Source organism: Rhineura floridana, chromosome 6 (assembly GCF_030035675.1).
Source record: "Rhineura floridana isolate rRhiFlo1 chromosome 6, rRhiFlo1.hap2, whole genome shotgun sequence".
Classification (NCBI taxonomy): domain Eukaryota; kingdom Metazoa; phylum Chordata; class Lepidosauria; order Squamata; family Rhineuridae; genus Rhineura; species Rhineura floridana.
In genome coordinates this window covers 21,683,615-21,709,043 of record NC_084485.1, presented here as the reverse complement: position 1 = coordinate 21,709,043, position 25,429 = coordinate 21,683,615, and the positions used below count along the sequence as shown (strand labels likewise).

Genomic DNA, 25,429 nt, shown 5'->3' with positions numbered 1-25,429 from the left:
GCATTCTTCAGCAGTGCATTAATTCAATTTTTTTAAAAAAAAATGTGATGGGGGTTGAGGGGTGCAGTGATTCTAAAAGGGTGACATCTAGAAGACACAGAAAATATCCTGCCCACATATAATATATAATCTCCAGTTGAAGACATATTCTGCAGAGGCTCCAATATTGTGCTCTAGGCTTATGGTTGGAGTATGTGGTCTATGAAACAATCTGGGCAGTAGCTTGGTCTTTACAGTTTGGCACGGACACAGATGTAGGGTAAGTTTATAAGTGCATAGGAGTGTATAGGTTATCTATAGGTGCATAGGGCCTCTTCTGGGAGTGAATTCCATAGTTTAACTGTGCATTGTATGAAGAAGTACTTTCTTTTGTCTGTCCTGAATCTTCCATTAAATGTTCCAGAGTTCAAGTATTTTGAGAGAGGGAAAAAACCTCTCGATCCACTTTCTCCACACTGTGCATAATTTTACACACCTCTGTTTCCAGTGAGATACACCAATTGTCCACTGAGTAGGGACTATACACATTGACTTTGAAGGCCAGAATTTTAAGTTTGGTTGAGAAGCCCTCCTCAGCTTTTTCATTTTTTCTGCTGTTGGTCTCCTCTAGAGGAGACCAGAGGGAGTCAGCTGCAAGTCACCTATCCTGGTTAGAGGGCCCTTCCCCTCTGAACCAGCTGCTAAGGCTCCTCAGAGAACACCTGGAACTCTATTGTCTGTTAGCTTGATTGCTTTCTCTTTTTGCTTTGTACTTATGTATTTAAATCTAGACCACTTCTTTTGTAATATTGAATTTATTTTGTGTGTTAAATTGTTGGGTTTTACCCTATTTGAATTCATTGCTATATTCTGTAAACTGACTTCTCTCCCCCTATTAAGGTTGCCGGGTTCTTGGCCTGAGACTGATCTTGTACCTTTAGGAGAAGAGAAAGTCAGCCAAGTGCAGGTGTTCTTGCAACACTGTAATGAGAAAAACCACAAGGTGGAATTCTTTCTTCCCCCTGCACAACTTTTAAAGATACAGAAGACCTCTTGGTTGCCAGGCCCAGCCTCCAAGGAGTCTTCTGTATCTTTAAAAGTTGTGCAGGGGGAAGGGAGAATTCCACCTTGTGGTTTTTCTCATTACAACATTGCAAGAACACCTCCACTTGGCTGACTTTCTCTTCTCCTAAAGATACAGGATCAGTCTCAGGCCAAGAACCTGGCAACCCTACCCCCTATCCTAATGCTTTCTATTTTGAATGTTTGTTGTAAGCCACTGTGGGTACAAGCTTGTGATGGAAAGGTGGCATATAAATAAATCCAATCAACCACATCTGTTTCCTTCAGCAATTAATGCATTGGGGGGTGAGATCACACCTCCTGGCCCCTCCAAATGTTGACCCAGTCATCTGCAAGGAGCCTACACGTGCACAAGCGTGCACACATGTGCCTTTGCCTGTGCACAGGGCCCAGATATTCTATACAGAGAGTCTGTGCTGTGTATCTTGTATGTATTCAGGCCCTGTGCAGATGACGCATGACGGGTGAGCACTCCAAGCTCCTGCCAGACTGTCACTTCTGGCTGGGCATCGTCTTTTCCTCCAAACAGGAAGCTGACATTGTATGCCCCTTTCCCACCAGCAGGGCTCAGGAATTCTGGGGGTAATATATTACTGGAGGGCACTTCCTGTACAACTTCAGTCTGCCATTAACCAGCCCCCACCTGCCAGTCTTCTTACTTAAAAAGAATCCAGGTGGTGGCCCTGGATGCTAGTTTCCTCCTCCGTAGTCTCAGTACTGACCTTGTAGAACTCAGCAGGGAAGAGGATGGGGACAAAACTAAAATGAGTTGGTTCTTCCGATCGTTGGCTCTGGCTTCACTTACTGACAGCCACCCTGCCTTCCACCTAGCGATGGGGGAGAAATTCAATTCAGTTCACATTACATGGCCAAACTGCCCTGAACACACCCGATCTTGTCTGATCTTGGAAGCTAAGCAGGGTCAGGCCTGGTTAGTACTTGGATGGAGACAGCCTGGGAATACCGGGTGCTGTAGGCTTAGAGGAAGGCAATGGTAAACCACCTCTGAATGCCTCTTACCATGAAAACCCTATGAACATATCCAAAACAAGATTCATAGGGTCGCCATAAGTAGTAATCAACTTGAAGGCATGTAACAACAATACAGTTCACGCTATAACCAAAGTCACATTTATCCAAATTTTGTGATGTGGTTCTCCAACCAGTCAATGCATATAAAAATGAATGTATTAGAGGAAAGTGTGCATAAAAATGAATATATTAGTAACAGTAACATAAAATCATTACATTAGGAGACATTGCTTGCAAGAATGTGCAGATTAGTCAAAACTGCCTACAAAATTGTGTTTGTTGGGAGGGATTCACACTAAAATGCTGGAGAATTTTCATGAGGATTTTTTAAAAAATTGTCAGAAATTGCTGCAGAAATATGGAGAAATGAATTTAAGATAGGAAAAATGAGAGACAGAGAGCCAAAATTGACAGATTGTTCCATCCCTACCTGCAGCTTCCTTGCACATTTTTTCAGTGTTTGTAGGGGATTGTCTAAATCCTCCATCATGTCTCAGTTACACACGTGCTCATTTTATCCAGACTGAAGTTCTCTGGTGTAGGGCTGTCTTTAAAGAGAGCTTGGTAACTTCAACGGGTACAGAATGCAGCCGCAGGATGCTTGTGACTGTGTGCTGATGATATTACAGCAATACTTTTGTCAGTTACATTGGCTTGACTGCAAGTCAAAAGTTTTATCCAACCTTCTGGAGAGCTTGTGAGAAAATTTATTAACAGTTATTTATTAGTCACTTTTCAGGACCAAGCCTTCACAAAGTGACATACAGAGAGAAGTAAAAAGAATAGAACCTCATGAGGCACTAAAAAGATACTGTTTTAGATCATAAAAACTCTCATAAGAAAAGGCAATAGTAAATAGTTTGGCACCCCAAACCCTGGAGGTAGCAGTGGATGGAGGAGACACAGAACACTTATTGTTAGAGGAGAGCCATACATAGCTCAGTGGTAGAGTATCTGTTTTGCATGCAGGTCCCAGGCTTAATTCCCAGAATGTCTAGGAAGGGCTGGGAGAATCCTGTCTGAAATATTGAAGAATGGCTACCAACCAGTGTAGACAATCAGGGGTGTAGTCCTCCAGGGTCTCAGGGGGGGCTTAGACCCTTTAGGTTTTTTGGAGCAGGGTCCCTAGGTCTCCAGCAGCCTATGAGCCAATCAGCATGAAAGGGGAGTGTCTTACCCACTGAGAACTGTCTTCTAACATCCTTCCTTGTTCTTTCCTGCTAATAGGAGCCAATCAGAGTAAAAGGAGGTGTCAGCCACTGAGAAGACTCTTTTTAGTAGCTAATACTCTCCCCTTTCATCCTTATTGGCTCCTAGGGACATCTGTTATTGTGAGAGAAGGCATTAACAAGGATCTCATTCTCAACCCCACAGCAAAAAAGGGTGTGTGTGGCTGTGACTATCATGAAGGGATCCTGCACTTCTGAATTTGCCACTACACTACTGTAGACAATATTGAGACAGATGGATCATTGCCCTGACTCAGTATAAAGCATCTTCCTAAGTACCTATAGCTACCTATTTTTTCTTTCTGGATTCAGTTTAAATTGCTGAGTTTAACCTTTAATGTCTTGAATAGTTTGGGACCAGGTTATCTGAAGTACCACCTGCATTCAAATGAATCTTCCTGAATCTTGAGACCTGCCTTGGAGGTCCTCCTCTCTGGTCACCATCAAGGTTCATCAGATGGGCACTTATTAGAGACAGCTGAATTACAGAATTGAGTTACTGAAATGATCAATACTAGCTTGAGTTACTGAAATGATTAATGTATTTTAATATCCATGTAATAAATAAGACAACTGAACATAATTTAAAACAACCAAAATATACAATAAAAATGTCATATATATAAGCTTGCATGATAAACATGATTTCTCACATATATCTGAACATGCCAACTTCACAATAGTCCTGTTGTGAGAAGTTTGCAAAAGACTATCAAGACAGTCTAATCTTAGACTACGTCTGTAGCCAAACAGGTTTTGACCATTATCAGGTCTTGTTCAGTGGACGATATGAATAATTATTGGGTCTTGGTTGTAGTGAATATGACCTATAAATACAGTGAAAATGAAGGATGACCATTTGCATATACAAATATACATATAATAAATATAAACTCTCTCTCTCTATAGGTATAAATCCTCTACATCTGCAGAAACAATAACTCACCTATACTATATTATATGTAAGTATGTATCCTACTCAGTCTATTGGTTCTGAACTGATCAACTAGAGTAGTTATAAATACAGTTAGAATAGTATTTACTATTTATTTCTTACCCACCCTTCACCACAAGGTCTCAGGGTGGGTTACAACCATATAATCACACAAAAGAATATAAGAAGAGCCTGCTGGATGAGACCAATGGCCCATCTAGTCCAGTTCTCACAGTGGCCAGGCAGATGCCTATGGGAAGCCTATATGCAGGATCTGAGTGCAAGAAAGCACTCTCCCCTACTGCTATTTCAAGCAACTGGACTTCAGAAGCATACTGCCTCTGGCAGTGAAAGGAGGCATAGCCATCATGGCTAGTAGCCATTTATAGCCTTATCCTCCATTTTTTACATTTAATCCTCTTTTAAACCATCTAAGTTGGCAGTCATCTCTGCCTCCTATGGGAACTATGTGCTGTGTGAAGAAGTGCTTTCTTTCATCTGTCCGGAACCTTCCAACACCTATCTTCATTGGATGATCACAAGTTCTTGTGTTATGAGACAGAGAAAAACTTTTCTTTATCTACATTCTCCATGCCATGCATAATATTATACACTTCTATCATGTCACCTGTTACTCACCTTTTCTCTAACCTAAATAGCCCCACATGTGACAACCTTTCCTCGCATAGAGTTGCTCCATCCCTTTGATCATTTTGGTTGTCCTTTTCTGAACCTTTTCCAACTCTACAATATCTTTTTTGAGGTGTGGCTGCCAGAACTGTGCACAGTATCCCAAACGTAGCTTGAGCCACAGATTTGTGTAACAGCATTATGATATTGGTAGTTTTATTTTCAAGTCCTTTCCTAATAGGGTTGGGGGAGAAATTCGATTCAGTTCACATTTAAAGCTGAATTTACGAAGTGTGCATGAAAATGAGTGTCTTAGTGAAAACAGCATACAGAAATGCACTCTGTTAGGATAAATTGCTAAATTGTTTCAGAAATGTAGAGAACTGAATATAAGATTAGAAAAAATGAGAAAACCGAAATTGACAGATTGTTCCATCCCTATTTCCTAATGATATCTAGGATGGAGTCTGCCTTTTTCACAGCTGCTGCACACTGGGTCGACATCTTCATTGAGATATCCACTATGACCCCCAAGTCGCCTCAGTCACCACCAGTTCAGAACCATTAACATATGTATGAGATTTTTTGCTCTGTCATTCATCACTTTACATTTGTTTACATTGAACTGCATTTTACCACCCATTCACTCAGCTTGGCGAGGTCATTTTGGAGCTCTTCACAATTCCTTTTTGTTTTAATGACCCTGAAAAAAATTAGTATCATCAGCAAACTTGACCACCTCACTGCTAATCCGTGATTCTAGATAGTTTATGAACAAGTTAAAAAGCACAGGTCCTGATACTGGTCCTTGGGGGACATCCTTCCTTTCTACATCCTTTGTACATCCTTCCATTGGGAGAACTATCAATTTATTCCTACTCTCTGCATCCTGTTACTTAACAAGGTCCTGATCTGCAAGAGGACCTCTCCTGCTCAGAAGTACCTTGTTGAAAGCTTTTTAAAAGTCCAAGTATATTAAGTCAACTGCCAGTCCCCTCATTTCTGGGAAGTTTCCTCTTTTGAAGTCAGTTGTGACCATGTTGGATTTTCTTGGCAATTGTCCATTTGCATGTATGTTTAATTTAATAGCTCTATCATCACTGCTCCCAATTGGTTTGACAACACTTACATTTTGCACCAGGTCCTAGGCACTACTTAAGGTTAAGTCCAGGGTTGCCGCCCGCTGGGTGGTTCCATGACCAAGTGTTCTAAGGCACAGTCATTTAGGGTATTTTACCTCTTTGTTGTGACTGGAACACATATATAGCCAGTCTACCTCAGGGTAGTTGAAGTCACCCATTACTACAACATTTCCTCTTTTTTTAAAAAATGCTTCCTTGATTTCATTTTTCATCTCAAGGTCTTCTCTTGGGCATTTTGATCAGGGTGATCACATGTCCCCAGTGCTAAATTATTCTTGGGGCCTGGTATCACCACCCACAATGTTTCTGTGGAGGATTCTGCCCCGTTTGGGATTTCTGTTTATTTATTTACAAAATTTATATACCGCTTGATTGTAGATTGTAGTGGTCTAGCTTGCAGGGATCAGTGTCCTTTTGGATGTACCCAGTAACACCACCACCAGTATGTCCTTCTGTGTCCATCCTCCAGAGTTTGTATCCATAGATACTCATGTCCCACTGCTTGTCTCCATTCTCCCATATTTCTGTTTTGCCCATTATAACAATGTTGTCCTCTAAGACCCAGCACTCCAGTTGTCCCATCTTGGCTCGGAGGCTTCTGGCATTAGCATATAAACACTTGTATACTGTGTCTCTTCAAGTGGCTTTGGCATTTGTGTTTTGGCCTGTGGTGTTTTGGCCTGTGGTGTTTTGGCCTCTCTGAATAGCTATTCTGTGCTCCTGCACTCACAATGCTTAGTTCTACACCTCTCCCATTCACATTTTCATCAATTTTTTTCACCTTCATCCCAGGGAGATTTATTCCAAACAGGAGCCTCCTCAGCTTTTGCCAGCTTTCTCCCCGTAATCAGTTTAAAAGCTGCTCTGCCACCTTTTTGATTTTAAGCTCCAGCTGTCTGGTTCCATCCCAGTTCAAGTGGAACCTATCCCTTTCATACAGGCTTGGCTTGTCCCAAAATGTTCCCCAGTGCCTAACAAATCCAAACTCCTCCTCCCAACACCATCATCTCATCCACTCCACCTGTCTCACTGGCCCTGCGGTGGGAACTGGTAGCATTTCAGAGAAAGGTACCTTGGAGGTCCTGGGTTTCAGCAGCCTACCTAGCAACTTAAATTTTGCTTCCAGGATATCACAACTACATTTCCCAGTTTCATTGGTCCCAATGTGTACCACAGCAACTGACCCCCTCCCCAACACTATCTACCAGGCTATCTAGACTGTGGGCAACATCTTCAACCTTTGCGCGAGTCAGGCAATTAACCCTGCAACCTGTACGCCCATTACACACCCAACCATCTCTGTTACTAATGATCAAATCACCTCCTATAAGCTTTAAAATACAATATTAAAATAACACCATTTAAAACAAAAAATGTACAGCAGACAACAAAGGTGGTCCCAGTTAAAGAGGTGCATCTTCAACAAATGATGAAAATGATATAATGAAGATGCTTGAAGCTTGCCTATGGAAAGGGAACTCCAGATTTTGGAAGATGCCACAGACAATCCTCCACGCTTCTGAGGGCAGCAGTACTACCAAGAAGTCACCCTCGGCGAATCTTAACACCCAAGAGGATCTATAGGGAAGAGGTGGTCACAGTTACCTAGACGACTATACCATATGCCCTTCTGAACCTTTGAGTCAGCTTTCTTTAAATGTTTCCTTATGGCTCACGTAAGCCTAAATAAATCCACTCCACAGGACAGTAAATGTCAATTCAGGTGTTAATTATATTTTTATATTGGAATACAAATGTCTAGCTTCTAAAAAACCTGGGTGTCCTTACAAGAAGTGGTAATGAAAAATTAAAAACAGCCAGTGTTCTCAAATCAATTTTCACATTTGAGAACTATAAAGCCTCATTCTTTCCTTCCCTGCCATCTCATTTTGTCAGCTTTATGCTTGTCTTGTCAAAAAGTGTGCCGCTTAATAATTTTCAAATCAAAAGGGGTTGGGGGTTGGGGGAAAGCGGCAAGAGAAAACCAGAGCAAGCTGCATTCAGCCGTGTGGGTCTGGGGAATTGCAGAGAGCATGTATATTTTATTTCAGGAGCCATGGGGAGAATTGCAAAGAAGATTCACCCCTATAATTGTGTGGATATTATCCTTCTGTGGCTATTAATGGCGGTTGTTTGCAGAGCGTTCACTCCTTATAATTTTCACAGCTTGTTTGTGTCATAAAGGAGACGCAAATCCGGTGGCAGATGAACACCCTGGAGGTACCATATTTATCATAATGTTAGATGCTTCTCTCCAGAAATGCTAAAATAAGAGCATTTTTGTTTATTTATATATTGGTTCCAATGCAGAATTCCATACGGTCTTCTAACCAAGTTCATTAAAACTAATGGGCAAGGCTAAGTTAAAGACTTGCTGACTGCAGAGTTGGTGTCTCTCCCCCTCAATTTCTTCTAAAGCATTCATCTCTAATTCCTAAAAAAACTACTGACTTCATATTTTTAAGCTTCTCCAAACTCACTCTCAGATCCCAGGGGGGCTCAAGCTGTCTTTCCAGCCCCCTGGCAGTGCATTTACTTTCTTCTGAGTTAACTACTAGACCTAATTAAACAGTACTGTCTCATCTGAGTGGATGATATTCTTACAGCCTGAATACAAATTAAAATTCCAGTTCTGTTAACATTCAGGTCAGTTCATCAGAACCTCTTTTGAAGAAGAAGAAGAAGAAAAAAATGCTTCCAAAAGACCAAAGTAATTTCAAAGTCAGTCATACTCATAACTTGTTTCTAAGAAGGTGGGCTGTAATATCCTCTGGTGTACTAGATTTTTAAAAGAAAGATGGCAAGATGGAAAACTCTTACATACTTGCATTATCCAGGCCTATAGCTAACATTGTGGCACTGATGAAAACTGATGGGGCACTGGGGTGGTGAGTCCTGATGGAAGTCAATGAAATCCGACAAAAGATAGGCACTCTATGAGTGGTTTTAATAGGGAATGGGGGAGAAATTCAGTTCAGTTCACATTTAAAGCTGATTCTATCAAATTTTCACTTCCTGAAACAATATGAGAACCTAAGCACAGCCATCCTTTGAAATTCACACGGATCTGAATTTTGCAATGCAATGTGTACAAAAATGTTAGGCGTGTGCATAAAAATGGATATCTTGGGGAAAATACCATACAAAAATGCATTATTATTAGGAGAAACGGCTAGCAAAAATGTGTACGTTAGTCAAAACTGCATACAAAAATGTGTTTATTAGAAATTCACACTAAAATGCTGAAGGATTTTCATTAGGATTCATGAAAAATCACAAATTGCGGCTGAAATGTGGAGAAGTGAATTGAGATAGAAAAAAATGAGAAACTGAGAGAACTGAAATTGACAGATCTGTCCAGATCTGTGTTTTTAAAAAAATATTTTTAATGTTTTGTTTTAATGTATGTTGTTTTAAGGTCTGTTTTTATGATGTTTTAAAGTGTTTTTAGCATTTCTGTTTGCCACTCTGGGCTCCTGCTGGGAGGAATGGTGGGAAATAATAGTAATAATAATAATAATAATAATATATTTAACCTTACCTCCAAGGAGCTCAATGCATTATATATGGTTCTCCCACTCCCCTTTAATCCTGCTGACAACCTTGTGAGGTAGGTTAGGCTAAGACTGCCTTCAGGCAGCACTATATTCCATCTTCCCAGCGTTTCTGTCTCTTTTGCATTTGATGTGGTCTTTCACACAATGTTCAATCCACTTCTGGAAATCTAGCAGAATCTAGTGGAATTTTAGTGCTCATTTCCTGGTTAATTGTTTCCAGGAAAAAAATATCTGTTGGCAACTCTGGAAACTCAGAATATCACATAAGTTTTGTGTTGTATGTTTCCCACGGTTTTCGTGGATCATGACCCCATGGCACATATAATGAAATTCTGAGTGGTATTTTATGCAGTGAGTCATTGGGGAACAAAAGCACACCTGGGGGGAGAGGGTGGGGGAGTGGCAACATGTTCTTTACGACATTTGTTCTTGTATCACATTGCGTCTACTGATGTTAATGAAATTTAGGTTGACATGATGGTATATCGATCAAAAAACCATCATTCCATAATGCAACAGGTACTTCAGTGCAGAGCTTGGAAAAGTTACTTTTTTGAACTACAACTCCCATCAGTCCCAGCCAGCATGGCCACTGGACTGGGCTGATGGGAGTTGTAGTTCAAAAAAAGTAACTTTTCCAAGCTCTGTGTGTGAAAGGAACATTAGGAATCAGGACAGAAGTGCTAGCATCATACCAAGAAAACCTAACACAATAAACCCCATGTCTGAATGCAGCATAAGAGATCGTGATTGGCCCAAGATCAGCCCGTGAGTTTCATGAATGAATCAGGATTTATGCTTAGGTTTCCCCACTACGGGCCTGACACTCTAACTGTGACACCACCCACCCACATGGAGTTTGAATCAGTAGTCAAGTATCAACAGAAGCTCTCGGTTTCACTTACTCATAAAGATGCTTCATGAATTTGATCTATGTGAATTTCTATATGAAATATCCTGTTCCTCTCAGACTAATGCACAGATTGGAACTTAGCTATCCCACAGATTTTGCATTTCTCCAAATGTTGTGACACAGCTCTTGGCAGATTAAAGGTATCAGTGTTCTTTGGGGTGGGGGATATGCATTTAAATATTAGAGGATGGGCTGAGTGGCTAATTCTATCCTGTTTTGGTCTTGTTGGCACCTAGTCATAGGTCTGTTCCATCCCTTTGTGTGCTATTCCATCCTGTCCCATTGCACACACTTTCTGCACATGTTACAACATTAAATCCACACTTTTCAATGCATTCACTAGTAAAATTTATATTTTGGATTGTATTTGATGTTGCACTAAGGTGAATGCTCCATTAGCACAAGGATTTCTTCTTGTGCAACAGAACATTCTTCCCTTCTCTTCCCCCCTCCCCACCATCTGTATTGGACGGGGTTTCCCTGATCCTCAGGAGCAGATCTGGGGATGGTGTGGGGTGTGCATGGGTGGAGGAGAGGGGGGAAATTCCACACTCTGCCAGCACCACTCCTTGTGCTAGTGCAACCGTTTTGCTGAATACCACCCTTTGTATGCATCTTTTATATAACAAATGTATTTATAAGTTCCCCTTTTAGCACACTGAAAATGCATTGCAAAAGCTAGAGAAGAGCATAATCTGTCTGGGAATTACATGCCAATCCATAAGTAAATTCAGAAACATCAGATTTCACCAGTCTGCCGTGCAAACAAATTCCTCCCCCATCCCTTTTAAATATATATCAACATATCTGCATTTATTTTGAGAGACAATACATATTGTAAGATAACATAATAACACAAGAAGAGCCCTGCTGGAACAGACTAAAGGCCCATCTAGTACAGCATTCTCTACAACCATAGATTAATGTACAAGTCAATGTATTAGAATTATGGGTAAAATCATGCAAAAGGTTTATGCACACGTTTACGTTAAATTCATACTTCCCAATGCTTTTCAATGCATTCAACAGTAAAGTGCACATTTTATACATATCTTGTATGTATCTCCAGGAACGCCTCAACCGATATTAAATTACCCGGACCCTTAGATTTTCTTCTGAGGCCTTTGAGTGTATTTATGTGTTCCCTTTTTAGTGCACTGAAAATGCATTGCAAAATGCAGAAATAGATTTGTCCATCCCTAGGCCTTACTCACCACAAATCATACCGAAATGTGACTCCCATGTATACCGTGGCCGTGTGCAGTTTGATTGCATTATGAATCACATCAGCACTCTTCAAGTGTCCCGTTTGAATGCGCAAAGGGGCAAGTGGGAAAACACGGGGTGAGGGAGCCCCATCCCTTTAATGCGGGACACACTTCCTAGCCAGTGCCTGATCAGTGTTAAATGGAAAGGCGCTGCCTTACTCGCACATAGTTTTCAGCAAGGGAACAGGAACTTTGGTCAATCACGGTTTCCATTGTTGTGATGAAAGTGCTACAAATTTATTATTTTACTATTTATTTTGACAAAGTGTATACCACTTAATTCTCTAATTAAGTAATTCTCTAAGCAGCATACAAGAAATCCAATAATGAAAATGAAAACAAATCAGAATTCAGTTAAAATGCCTACAGGAATAAAAAGTTCTTGAGTAGACACTGGAAGTTCAACAGGGAGGGGGCCTTTCTGACCTCCACTTGAAGGGAGTCTCATAAAATACTCCTGATAAGAGCTGTTCATGCAAGCCATGGGAGACCACTAACATTGACTCTCCCACAGTGATCAGGCAGGGATGGAAAGGATCAGGTGGTCCCAGAGGCATCCTGGACCAAGTTGTTGTCTTGTGAATTAATACAAGAACCATGAATCTGGCCAGTTTATGGGCAGCCAGTCCAAGCTTTTTGGCACTGGAATTATGAGTAATGCAGCCTCCTTCAAGGAGTGCACCTGGCGCATGTAGCACCATCAAGGCGGCAAAGGTCACCCTGTGCATGCCTGCTTGCCCCTTTGCACTTTCAGACAGAATGCCTGAAGAGAGCGATAGACTTTGTAAAATGCAGACCGAAGTATTTTCACTTCATTTCATTCCCACATTGGCTGCATTCAGACAGCAGTTTATTCCGTTTTCCCGACATTTCCTTACCTGATAATTTATTTGATTGTTCAGATGATGTAAAACTCACTTCTGGAAATCTAGTGGAATCTAGCGGAAATTTAGGACTCATTTCCATGTTAGCTGCTTCCAGAAAAAAATCCATTTGCAGCCCCATTAGCCCAGAAAATCACAGGAGTAAAGTGGCGACCGTTGGGGTGGTATATAGTTCTTTCCTGCCATTTTCATAGGGGAATCACAGGGGAACAGAAGTGCATATTTGCAGAAAGGGTGGGGGAGTAACAAAATGCCCAGTGATGTTCATTGTCATATCACACCACTCCCACAGGTGTGAATGAAATTTAGTGTGACATGGCAGTATATCGGTCAAAAAGCCACAGTTCTATAACGCAGCAAGTACTGCAGTGTGAAAGGAGTGTCAGGACAGAATTGCTACCATTATAACAAGTAAAACTAATGCAATAAACGCCATGTCTGAATGCAACCACTATTATCTGAGGTGGAATCTTTATGCAAGTGGCTGTGTCTTACAGAGCTGGGCATGCTAGCACATTTTCTGTTGATGTCATTGATCTTCAAAATCTGTCCTTTGTAAGATTGTCAGAGGAGGACGGGGGTAATGCCTTGATCTCAAATACCAAATGCCCTCTTTAATGTCACAATCAATGTGTGTGTGGAACCCTCATTAATTTCTGCTAGAAAAGAACACTAAGACGCACAGCACCTAGCTTTATTCTTAATACATGGTTTCCTAGCCTTACCTTTAATAGCAAAAAGGGAAAGGCACAGACATTTGCAAGTGTTGCTAAAATTTAATTACCCAACCTTCAGGCCAGGCTGGCAGGGAAACAGCATTCTCTTATTTGTTTTTCTAAATAAACCTGGAAGATGATGGATATGCTGTCAGGAAAAATCAAATCGCAAGGGATATAACTTCAAGGAAATAACTTTTAGCCTTCCCACTGGATCCCCTTTCAGGATTCCTTCCAGAAATATAAAAAATTAAAACAGTTTGTGGGCATGGGGAAACATGATGCTAATCATTAAATTTCATGCAGTGCTTGTCATCCTCCATGATCCCCCAAAGTGTTACAAAGGCATATATATATATATGGCTGCTTCCAAATACTCCTGTGAACTTTCCCCCCCCCCCCCGTTCAATCCTTATCTGCCGCATTGGGAGATTCCATAGCTTAGCAGGAGCTCCTAGTTTGCATCTGAAGGCTCCGTGTTCACTCCCTGTCCACTAGGTTTAGTCTAGGTAAGTTCATCTTTAAATGCAAACTGAATTGAATTTCTCCCCCATCTCTACCCTTGATTAAACCTACTGATTAAGGGGGGGACAAAGCAGGCACATATGTGCCCCCTTGTTCCTTCTACCCCTTCCATTGTGCATCCCACTGATGAACAGCATACCTGGAATCCTATTCATGGAGCAGGTGTGGGTGGAAGCAGATGGGCCAGGTAGGAGTTTGAGGGTAGAAGCCACAGCTGCGGCACCTTCAGCTTCATTGGTAAACCAGAGAAGAATATCTGGGTTGCACCTCGGCAACCCTAGTTGAGACTTGATGTCAATTGTCCATTTGATTTATTTCTAGATGTTGTTTGTATACTTCTATCTGCTATAGACTATCCTGAATCTCTGGAAAGATGTGTGTTTGGGGGGGATCCCTAAAATAAATGTGTGTTTTTTTCTGATGAGAATGTCTAGCAGGTTTCTGGCATTGTGGGATGGGGTGGGGGAGGGGATCAGGGCTCCTAAACTTGTCAGAATTCAGAATAAACATGATTCAGAACGAAAAGCTGCTTTCAGAAATGTAGGCTGATGTCTTGCCACAATGTAATTAAGGTCGTTAAAGCTTTCCAGAAGAGTGGCATTTTGCTCTAAAATGATCACAGCTACAGTAGAAAATAATAACAATGAACTGTCGCTTGAGCAAAGCAACAGCAGTTTAAAAAAACTTCCCAAAGAGGGAAAGGGGATAAGATCTCCTAGACAGAATTATGTTTGCTAATACAGTAAGAGAATTAGAGACAGAGAAGCCTCTGGCAATGATTGGCTGGGCTGCCCTGATGTCATAGATGAGGCAGGAAGAAGATTCTCTGGCTGCAACTGTCTGATCTTTTAGAATCCAAGCTTTACTGGTTTTATTTTATGATTTTAATGTAAACTGTAGGTTTAATTATGACTTTTTTGTAACCCACTCTGGGACCATTTGGTGAAGGGTGAGCAATAGCTACAAATAATAATAAAATTAAAACAAAGTTACTTTCGTTGTCATTGGCTGAGACGCTCAAATCCTGCCAAGAGACAGGGCAAGAAGAATGGCCTAGGAAAGGAGATGAGAGTAAAATGGCACAAGATAAGCAACAAACAGAGACCTAACAAGGCAGCCAGCAAGCGAAGCCAATGGGCATAGAAAGCAGAGATGGAGGAAAAATTCATAATGTGAATCTACCTAATCTGCACTTTCCAAAATAACATGCAAACAAAAACCTAGCAATCCTTCCAAATTCACAATTCTCTGAACTTCATGATGTAGTTCTCCAACCAAATAATGCATACAAAATGTGCATGTTAGGGGAAAGTGTGCATAAAAACGCAAATATTCGTGAAAATAACATATAAAATGCATTATATTATGGGAACATTGCTTGCAAAAATGTGTATGTCAGGCAAAATTGCATACAAAAAAGTTATTAGGAGAAATTTGTGCTAAAATGGTGACAAATTTGCATAGGGACTTGGAAAATTTCATGGGAATTTTTTTTTTTTTTAAAAAATGCAAACTAATGCAGGAATGTGGGGAACATAAGACTGGGGAAAATCAGAAATCCCTAATAGGAAGTTAAGATTTGGATTTGGGGAGAGCCTCACGAGAATTGGGTGGCTGGAGCAGGGCGGGATTATAAAGGCAGAGAGAGAGAGAGAGAGCTCAAGTGCTTAGGTCCTGTTTGCATGCTTCCCATGGGCATCTTTGGCCACTATGAGAACAGGATGCTGGACTAGATGGACCATTGGCCTGATCCAGCAAGGTTCTTCTTATGTTCTTAGTAGGGATGGAAGGATCTGACAATTTCGGTTCCCTTTGCTTCTCATTTTCCAGTCTTAAATTCAGTTCTCTACATTTCCGCAGCAATTTGTGATTTTTTTAATCATAAAAATTCTCTAGTATTTGAGTGAGAATTTCTCTTATTAAACACATTTTTGTTTGCAGTTTTGACTATTTGTTGTTATTATGGGCCTTCAAATTGATTACGATTTATAGCGACCCTATGAATCAGTGACCTCCAAGAGCATCTGTCATGAACCACCCTGTTCAGATCTTATAAGTTCAGGTCTGTGGCTTCCTTTATGGAATCAATCCATCTCTTGTTTGGTCTTCTTCTTTTTCTACTCCCTTCTGAATTTTAAAGCATTATTGCCTTTTTTAGTGAATCACACATCTTATTGTGTGTCCAGGGTATGGTAACCTCAGTTTCATCATTTTAGCTTCTAGTGATAGTTCTGGTTTAATTTGTTCTCACACTCAATTATTTGTCTTTTTCGCAGTCCATGGGATGCGCAAAGCTCTCCTCCAACACCACATTGCAAATGAGTTGCTATTTCTCTTATCCGCTTTTTTCGCTGTCCAACTTTCACATCCATACATAGAGATCGGGAATACCATGGTCTGAATGAATGCATTTTTGTATGCTATTTTCACTAACGCATTCAGTTTTTTGTGCACGCTTTCCCCTAACATATGTGTTTTTGGAAACATTGTTTGTTTGGAGAACTGCACTGCAAAATTTGGATAAATGAGAATTTTGAAGGATGGCTGTGTTGCGGTTCTCACGTTGTTTTGCAAAGTGCAAATTTGATAAATTGAGCTTTACACGCAATCTGAATTGAATTTCTCCCCCATCCCTAATTCCTAGCACTTGGACAGGAACTTTAAAAGTGGGAAGTTAGACATGGTGTCTAGCAAAGGATAGCATTGTCTTGTCTTCCCATCCTAGACCGATATTGCACCAGGTACTTGTTGGAACGAACCATCTGGGCCAAGACTATCCCTGCAGTTTTATCCAACCAAGTTTTAAGATCCATTCCAAAGACTGCACTTCATCCTGGTAATAAACTTACAGTGCATTCAATGGGTTCAATAGGTAAGTAGGTATAGGACTGCAGCCTCAATCTTTTTAAATGGTTATTTGTGTTAATTCCTCATTCCAACATCCTGACAAAGATCAATTAAATGTTGCATGGAGAAGAACTGTCTTTTTGTTGCTTTAATTTACTGCCATTCTAGTTCACTGGCCAATCTAAAGTTTGCATTTTGAAAGCAAATGCATTTTATCCTATTCATTCTCTCCACCCATCTCATTGCAATAGGGCTCTCTATTCATGAAGACAATAAAAAACTCAGCCCTAGTTGGCACCTTGTTGTATGCATAACAACCCTTTTGGCCCATGATTCATGCACAATAATGTTATGAGTATGGGGGTTGGAATGGATGATCCCTGTGGGTCCCCTTCCCAGACTCTGATTTGGAATCCTGTGCCTTGGAATGAGGGTACTTGCTCTGCTGGTCAGATGAGTCTCTTTTGTTAAGCTAATAGAGTGGCCAGGTAGGAGAATGGGTCTATCAGTTGCCCAGCAACTGGTGAATGGGACAGGAAGACCCTTTTGTCATTGAAACTCTTGAGGAGAGCCTCCCCCCCCCATCCTGGCTGCTAGGAGAAGCTTGTGTTTTTGAGTTGTGAGCAAGAATTGCTGGGAACGGGAGGCAGGCAGATAGACTGGCTCTCTGCACCATAGCATTTGGGGTGCCTCCTGTAACACTGATGGGAAAGCTGGATATTGGACTGCTGATGCCTTGAACCCCTCCATCCTGAGCTCAGGTTGGAATATGTGTAAATAAATACACCATATTTCATAAAGACACCACAGTCTCTGCTGACCTTCTTCCCAAAGGAAACCAAACCCTGGATGAGTGCAGGAACCCTGGGAATCTCACCGCTCAGATATTGGGGAGGCATGCAACAATAATGTCCATCTTACAGTTGCATGTACTGGCATATGAGCAGCATTCAGACAAGGCAATCAAAAGCTTGCAAGTGAAGTATAAATTTAAAAAAATCAAATGAAACCAGTAAACCATGCAACTGAACAAAAAGCAAAAATCACCCAGCTCTATGTTCATACAAATTGTGTTTGCACAGACTATATTTCCAAGTCCAGGTCATGGATTTTGCAGGGCACCAGATTGCATGGAGAGAGCCTATGCATGTACAACTCAAGGTTGGCTCCATGCCTGAAAAGAGCCCTGCATCGGTGGGAGTTTTTCAGTTGTGAAGCTTGAAGACTTGAACAAGGTGCATGGATGAGCAGTGCAGCCTTCTATGTGTCCGCTTGATTCTTGTCCTTCTCTCATAACATCCAGGAGGAATGGCATGATGGAGATGATAAATACTCCTTGCAAGAGGGAATGTTTCCAGCCACCTTGAAAGTAGTGGTTGTGAGGCAACTCCCAAAGAAGATCCTAGAAGTACCCCAACAATTGGCTAGCCAGAAATGTATACCCTTTTTGGGCAAGGTGCACAAATGGATTGTTATTGTGCAACTCCTGGCATTTTTGGATGACACTGACAGCCTTCATTCACTTTAAACCGCTGCAGCTGCAATTGAAAGGATGCCCCCTCACACACACACACACACACAGAGAGAGAGAGAGAGAGAGGTTGCTGTAGGAAACACATATGTGTGTCTGTATTTTCCTCCCTGCTACAGGGGCAAATAGTTTTTTGGAGAAAAGATTTTCATTGAGAAAATGGCATGGGGGGAAGGGTTAACTCTTTCCCCCTTGTCGCACAGTACTAGTCCAGATCCTCCTGCCCACAATGGATGTTATTTGCAAAATTTTGAAAGAGGCAGAGATGTATTCATGAATCTCTGTTACCACATTTAGTTTGTCTTTTAGTCTCCTTTGTCCCACTAAGGGCACTGGCTTATACTGAGTCAGAGCATCTAGCTCAGTATTGTCAATACTGATTGGCAGCAGCTTTCCAGGGTTTAAGGTAGGAGTCTCTCCCAGCCCTACCTGGAGTTGCCAGGAATTGAAGCTGGACTTTCTTCATGCAAAGTAGAAGCTATACCACTGAGTGACAGCCCTTGTCTAATTTATGTAGATGTGGTAGTACAATCTACATTGGGCTGTAGGTCTTATGTTTGAAGGACCTGTCCTAAAAGCAACATCGAGAAATGCACATACCCAGCATAGCTCTAGACATTTTGCCACTACATTTGCAGTGTATCTCAGATGCAGATTCCACTCTATATTTCACAGATATAACTGCTCATTCTTTTAAAAGTGAGAGACAAGGCAACCTTAACATTGCCAAAAAAAGAGGAAACGCATCACCAAAAGAGTGGACAAAAGGGAGCATCAATTAGCATAAAATAATGCATACGCTAACTTAGAGTGGAAGCTGGTGCTCATTAGGACTGGTAGGGCAGAAGACAGGGAGGCCAACAGTAGGTGGAGCCATAGCAAAAAGTGGAGCGGTTGGGTTCTACTGAGGCAACACTAAGGGAGAGGAGGATGACAGTCAGTGCTACCCCATAGATTGGTTGACAGGAGATAGGCAACTAGGATCTGGCCAAGAGCAGATTGAGCTTGGTGGGACAGTGCCCCGCTTGCTCTAATGGACCAACCTCCACTGGGCAGTCTTTTAAACAGAGGATGCCTTCAAAGAAAAAACTGTAACCACCCTCTAGAGATCTTTTTGTTATGCCAGTCCAAAACTGCAGGAGTAGACAGGCCACTGGAACATGTGCACTTCACATCTGGTCGCTTGATTCATATCCACAGTTTTGTTTTAGCTTAAAAATCTTCTCCGAATGCCTTTCTGATCACTGCCTGCCCTTTAATTAAAAATAAAATCAGAAAGGTAAGCTTAACTGCTTTTCAAATCTCTCACTGGTGTGTATAGTATTTGGTGCTGAAAGCCAAGCAAACTTTATCTGTAGAGGAAGTCTGAGCCTGATAATAAAATGTTCCCATTCCAAGTGCTGTTTAATAAACCACCCAGACAGAGGGAACATTTTTCTGTAAACTCTGCTTGGCGAGTGAGGCTCCCTGCAGGAAGAGCTGAATATGCAAATCCCACGACGGGAGAGACGAGGTGGCGCTTTCTGACCCAAACAATGTCTAGACAGGCTGAAAACAGATAAATTAACAGGCCAGGAGCAGAAAGCATCACTCAGAGGCAAACTGGTAGATATTTGTCACCTCAGTGATGGTTTCTGTGAAGATTCAAGGCCGAGCACAGTCTTTCTGGAAACACAATGTCCTCCAGCTGCCTTCTGTCTCCCCCCCACTGCCCCTCCTGAGCTATTTACTATGTTAACAGTTCGCCTGAAGAAAGTTCACATTCATGGACACAGTAAACATCTCCCATCTTTTTATAGTCAGCTCAAATGAGGCTCTAGGACTGGAAGCAGGGGAAGCGGACAGTGGCTAGGCAAACCTGAAGCCAGATTTCGGAAAGCTTTGGGTGTGGTAGCGCTGATAAAGCCTGTTCTTGAGTCTTTATGTTCCAAGTGTTTCTAAGGCTGCATTCAGGCAGCAGTTTACTCCATTACCTGACGTTTCCTTACCTGATAATTTCCACTTTTTATTTGACCTTTCACATGATGTAAAAGCCACTTCTGGAAATCTGTTGGAATATCATTGACATTTAGGGCACATTTCCGTGTTATTTGCTTCCAGAAAAAAAAATCCGTTTGCAACCCTATTAACCCAGAAAATTGCAGGAATAAAATGATGAAATTTGGGGGTGGTATTCTGGCATGCCATTCTTTACTGCTGTTTTCATAGGGGAATCATGGGGGACCAGAAGTGCACATGTGCAGAGAGAGTGGAGGAGTAGCATCATGTCCCAATCATGTTCATTGTTGTGTCACACCGCAGCCTCTGGTGTGAATGAAATTTACTACAACATGATGGTATAGTGGACAAAAAGCCAGAATTCCATAAGGCAACAGGTACTGCAGTATGAAAGGAATGTTAGAAATTGGGACAGAAGTGCTATCGTTATCATCAGTAAAACTAACACAATAAACCCCATGTCTGAATATAGCCTAGGGCATCTTGGAAAGAAGCACTGGAAGGGACAGGGGGATTGTGTTGACCAACACAGAATGCCTTAAACCCTTATCCAGTGTTCTGTATGTGCTCCAATGTAATCTCTTTCACTTGTGGGCTTTGCTGCAACTGAACGAGAAGCTCTGTGCATGTGTTTCATCCCTGTATCTGCAGGAGGGCTGGGCAAGTTCAGGCCACATCAGTATCTTAACATTTAAAGCAGTATTATACATACAAACATAGGAAGAACCCTACTGGACCAGGCCAATAGTCCATCTAGTCCAGAATCCTGTTCTCACAGTGGCCACATAGAAGCCTATGGGAAGCTCGCAAGCAGGACGTGAGTGCAAGAGCACTTTCCCTTCCTGCGGTTTCCAGCAACTGGTATTCAGAAGCATATTGCCTCCAAAAGTGGAGGCAGAGCATAGCTATCATGGCTAAAAGCCATTGATTACCTTATGGTCCATGTATTTGTCTACTTTAATAATCATGGCTTCCCCCAAAGAATTCTGGATTTTTAAAATTATTATTATTATTATTATTATTATTATTATTATTATTATTATTATACCTGTTGTAGTTGTTTTACTGTTCTGTACACCGCTTAGAGATTTTTTTATATATTAAGCAGTATAGAAATTGTCCAAATTAATAAATAAATAAAATCATCAGCATCATCTTACCCTTCCTTCTGAAGGAGCTCAGGGCGACAAACATAAAAAACAATTTAACATCAACAAAAAGAAAAGCATTTTAGTTTGTTAAGCTTGTTGAGAGTTGTTAGGACACCCCTATTAACCTCACAGAGCTACAATTCTCAGAGTTCCCTAGGAAAAGGGATTGTTAAACACTCTTGGAATCCTAGCTCTGTGAGGGAAAGAGGGGTGTCCTAACAACTCTCAGTACCCTTTAAAAACTGCAGTTCCCAGGATTCTTTGGGGGAAAGCCATGACTGCTAAAGTGATATAATGCTGCTTTAAATGCAGTATGTGGCCTCAGTCTGTATTAACAGGGGAACTCATGGCTGCATTAATCCAACCCTGAATAGCAATAATAGAAAGGGGAAAAATTAATTTAAACATTACAGTAACTACTCTCTCTCTCTCTCTCTCTCTGTGTGTGTGTGTGTGTGTGTAACTCTCAGTGCTTTTTAGCAATCTCTTTGCCATTGCTTTATAAGCAACAAACCCATTCTCTTTATGTGAGATCACATCACAAACATCTTCAGCACCCTTAGGATGCATTCAGGGAACCACAAGGAAACAGCCTGCTGAACTGAAATTAGCTCACAGTCTTTTGGACTTGATGTCTGGTGAAGTAGGCAGAGTCTCCCTGTCTCCCTGTGTGACTCCTGCAAAGAGTGAACAAGCCTGTTGGCTAACAGTGTATGGAGGTACCCCCAACCCCTCTGGAGCAGCTGCTCGCTCTCTCCCTGGGCCAGGGTGAACTGTGCTGGAATCACCTAATAGTGGTCAGCCACCCTGAAATGTTACACATACTGTTATACACATGTTCCCAACAGTTAGCTCTGTGAAGGAAAGCAGGGTAATCGCCAACACCTTTGGATGAGAAAAGTAGGCATGCTGGGTTATGCTTCAATACTGCTACTAATGCAAGCAGCAGTGGCCAGTGTGTTGGGGCAGAGTCGCCCTCCTGACACCAGTGTCTCTGCAGCTTAGCTGGACGGTGCAGGGCAGGGCTGTATGGATGCACAGGCAGAACCAATCCGGTGGTTCCACTGGTGCTTCTGCAAACCCCTGACCATGTTGCTGCCCTGACCCTCAGCTTTGTCCCGGGGTGGCATGCACCGACATCAGTGACAACAGGGCGGCTCCACCTTACCATACCAGCTGCTACTGAATACAATGAATGACAATAGCATGGGCTACATGCGCATCTTTCTGTGAGCACAGAACTGCCTTCTCTGTTGAAATGAGGTGGGGATTCTCTGTGTGTGCACTGAAATGAGTTCTCTGAATTAGGGTTAGAGATAAGAGTTGGAAAGCACGGGGAAGAGTGAATCAAAGGAGCTGAGCATGAATCTGGGACCTGAAAGATATCAGGAGGGCACTCAGTCTGTATGTCATCGCCCCACTCATCCTTAAAGAGGGAGCTATAGGAAGGTCAGCCAGCACAATATGGAAGCTTCTTGGAAAGAAAAGATAATCTTATCCCTTATATACCCATTCGGTCACTGCACTCTGCAGGAGAGGGCCTCCTGCAGATACCAAGTTATCAGCAGGTCCATTCCACACAATATAGGAATTGGGCCTTCAGTGTTGTGGCACCTACCCTTTGGAATTCCCTCCCCTTAAATGTTAGACAGGTGCCGTCTCTGTTGTCTTTTCAGCACCTACTGAAGACCTTCCTCTTTCAACAAGCCTTTTAAGTAGAGACCTTATCCCAGCCTGTGTCTGTGTTGGCATTATTTTTTAAGATTTTTTCAAGATTTTTAAAAAAGATGTTTTAAGATGTTTTGTTTTTAAAATGTTTTATAGATTTTTAAAATGTTTTATCACCTGTTTGCTGCCCTGGGCTCCTTTTCTTTTGAGAGGGTGAGATATACATTTAATAAACAAACAAACAAACAAATAATGAAAACAGTAGGTTAGAGGAGGAGAGGCAATGCTAAGGGCTAGTTCCAGGTCTGAAAGGCCCTTCTGGTGGGCCTCCTCCTGTGCTGCTGGGCCCCAGAAGACTTGCTTGGCAGTGGCTAGCAGCAGCAGTGCCAGCGGGCTTGGGGCCTCCCCCTTTCCCCACAATGCCTCAATATAGCACAGCTCCAAGGCATTGTGGGAAATTTAAAATAGTGGCTACAAGCCGTCCATTGTGGAGGGCTCATGGGAAGGCATCAGCACAGCAGTGGGCCCCACCAGCTGCCCAAGGATGCAGGTTGTTGTTGTTATTATTATTATTGTTGTTGTTGTTGTTATTATTAAATTTTATTTATACCCCGCCTTTCGGCCAAAGGCCCTCAAGCCAGCTTACAAAGAAAAATACAGGTATAAAATACAATAAAAATACAATAAAAACAATATAATTTACAAAATTAAATTAAATAACAAATAACATTATCATAATATTGCTAATTAAAAGCAGGGAGAGCCCAGGGTTCCAATCTGAAGAAGTTATTACTTAAATTGAAAGTACTGGGGAGCCCCAGGTTCAAGTCCCTGCTCAGCTCCCTAGATGACCTTGGGACCATCATCTTCCCTCCAGCTAACTGACACTGCAGGGCTGCTTTCTTGCGGGGCGCTTCGTGCTGCGGAGGGTGGAGGCTTGAATGCTTGCAGGGACACCTTCTGCTGCGGCTGGGCCTTACAGGGCCAAGTACTACTGGTGGTGATGGTGGTGGTTGTAATAGTAGCGGTGGTGGTGCAGTGGCGGCGGTCACGGTGAGTGCTGCTACTGCTGCTGCAGGCCGGGCTACTCCTCCATTGAAAAGCCACGGGGCCTCTGGATGGTTGGTGGGCCTAGTGATATTCTTGGATTTCTATGAAAATTTCCAGTTTGTGCTCGCTCACTGATGTGAGCAACAAATGTGATGTGGTCATTTACTTGTTTAATACTGTATATTTTACTGTTTTTGTGATTTTATTGTATTTTATCCATGTTGTGCACCGCCCTGAGAGCCCTTGGGCTGTGGGCGGTATATAAATCAAACAAAATAAATAAAATAAATAAACAAGGTGGATTCTGCTCCCTGTCCTGGTCTGACAGTGATAAGTGAACAAGAAATAGGAATCCTTAAACTGCCTTTAATAATCCTTATCTTCATTTTGCAACCATTGCGATGGTTAGAAACTGAGAACACAATGCAAACTCCCACCCTCCGCCAGCGGGGAGCAGAGGGGCCACCACTGTATCCACAGCTCTACCATTCACTGCTGTGGAAGACGAGGGTGGGAGAACAATCAGGCCCAGTCTGGATTAGGCCCAATGCTGTTGTGAAATGTCAGTGAGACCCGCTCAGGATCCAGCCCTTGGAATGCCCTGTTTGGGGGCTTTCTGTGGTTCCCACCAATGGAGAAACCACCAGTGCACCACACCCACTTGGATGTTTGGCAGCTGGTGAGAGTCCAGCTGAGCCAGGAGAGCTGGGTGAAGGGATGCCTCCACGGAACCCACCCTCCTCCATCATCACCACCACCAGCAGCTTGGTGTAAAGGGGGCTTGGTTTGCTCTTTAACTTTATTCTTTTCTTTTAAAGGTGGATTTTGGAGATTCAGTCCAAGTTGCTGGAGTTTGTGCTAGATGCCATAAGATTACTGGCACGAAGATTTCCACAACTTCTAAACAACCTGTTTGCAACGCTAACCCTTTGAGCATTTCAGCTGGGTCTCTTCAAGCTATTGCATTCAATGGCAGTATTCAAAACCATGATTTTGCTACCTTTAGAAAACTTTGAAAAGCTTAAAAAAAACCCACCCTGAAATAAACGCAAAATAGTTTCAAATGACACCGTTGGAAAAGATTCACTGATATTTTATAGTTTGTGTTTACTGGCAATTTCCGTAGACACAAATTACCTTAATGAGATACAAGCTTTGTCAGGAGCAGTAGGTGCTGCCACACCAAAGTTCTGGAAGCTGTGAATGACAATGTATTTAAATGTATAGAAAATAAATAATTTGCCACATCAGGACTGTCAAAATGAAACAAGCCAGGCTGTGATTAAAAGCCG

General features: G+C 42.0%; 1 long non-coding RNA gene and 1 pseudogene across 1 annotated transcript; both read left to right on the top strand.

Moving 5' to 3' along the window:
* Positions 1-25,429, top strand: LOC133386579 (uncharacterized). Its single transcript, XR_009763198.1, has 4 exons — positions 1-259; positions 4,233-4,285; positions 16,618-16,764; positions 24,956-25,429. It is a non-coding gene; the product is annotated as an uncharacterized LOC133386579 (long non-coding RNA).
* On the top strand, positions 1,924-2,041 carry LOC133388122 (5S ribosomal RNA; annotated as a pseudogene).